The sequence below is a fragment of the Condylura cristata genome, unplaced genomic scaffold (genome assembly GCF_000260355.1).
Source record: "Condylura cristata isolate star-nosed mole 26May11 unplaced genomic scaffold, ConCri1.0 scaffold00015, whole genome shotgun sequence".
In the NCBI taxonomy this organism is placed as follows: Eukaryota; Metazoa; Chordata; class Mammalia; order Eulipotyphla; family Talpidae; genus Condylura; species Condylura cristata.
Window position 1 is genome coordinate 18,429,051 of NW_004567116.1, and position 1,310 is coordinate 18,430,360.

The following is a 1,310-nucleotide window of genomic DNA, read 5'->3' on the forward strand; positions in this document are numbered from 1 at the left end:
CCGCATCTCTGGCCTGTACCCCAGTTCTGTATGAATAAATATATAAATCTTTAAAAAAAAAAAAAAAAGGTTTGGGCAGATGTCTCCCCTGGCGGCAGTGCTGGAGGGAGGCAGAGATGGCAGATGAGATGGCCAAGGCACAGACCGCTCGGCCTGGTGGCAACTCGATCTTTGGAAAGATCATCCGCAAGGAAATCCCAGCCAAAATCAGTTATGAGGATGACCAGTGTCTTGCTTTCCACGATATTTCCCCTCAAACACCAACACATTTTCTTGTGTTACCCAAGAAACCTATATCTCAGATTTCTGTAGCCAAAGATGCTGATGAAAGTCTTCTTGGACATTTAATGATTGTTGGCAAGAAATGTGCTGCTGATCTAGGCCTGAAGAAGGGTTATCGTAGAGTAGTGAATGAAGGTCACATGAGGGACAGACTGTCTATCATATTCATCTCTGTGTTCTTGGAGGTCGACAGATGAGTTGGCCTCCTGGCTAACATGTTTTAGGGATGGTTTTCTCTTCTATAGGCAATGATTAAGTTTGAAAGTTCCACCTATATTGCTGAACAATACACTTAGCTTTTGCCTATATATAGATTGAGGAAATAATGTTAACTACCCATCCATAATAAAAGATATCATTGAATGATTTTAAAAGAAGCTTTGTGAAGAAAATAAGCATGTCTCTTATTTGTAATGGATGTGGATTTTAATATTCTTTCTGTCACTACTGATATTGTTTTTGTTATGGTGGTTAAAAGGGATCTTGTGTACAAACCACTTCTCACACTTTTTTGCCAACACTCCTTTTGAAGTGTTATTTACATCTTTTAGGTAAGGAAACAGAGAGCAATTAATTTACCCGAGGTCTTACAGCTAATAAGCAGTAACTCCAAGCTTCAAACACTGTCGCCCAATTACCAAGCATCATCTCTGAGTTCCTATGGCATGGACCTAATCAAGAGACCGAAAGCACACTTGTAATTTGAACAGGGACTATGTCTTATATATATATACACATACATATACACACACATACTATATTATATATATTTTTATCTATGCATACAGAACTAGGGTATAGACCATAGACCAGAGGTGTGGGGGACAGAGGATTCACCAGAGACAGAGTGGGGAGCAGAACAGGCAGATTGATGAAGTACACTGCTGAGGGGAGCAGCGGGTGAGACAGGAGAAGTCTGTTGCACCATGTGGGTCAGCTCCCTGGCCAGGGATCCAACTCATGCTGCAGTGACTGTGGACAGCTTCTTATTGTTGTTCTTGAACCTGCTGCACCACCAGGGAGGGCCC

General features: G+C 41.7%; 1 pseudogene; it reads left to right on the forward strand.

Moving 5' to 3' along the window:
* Window positions 1–116: 116 nt before the first annotated feature.
* LOC101630889 lies at window positions 117–479 on the forward strand (annotated as a pseudogene).
* Window positions 480–1,310: the final 831 nt, after the last annotated feature.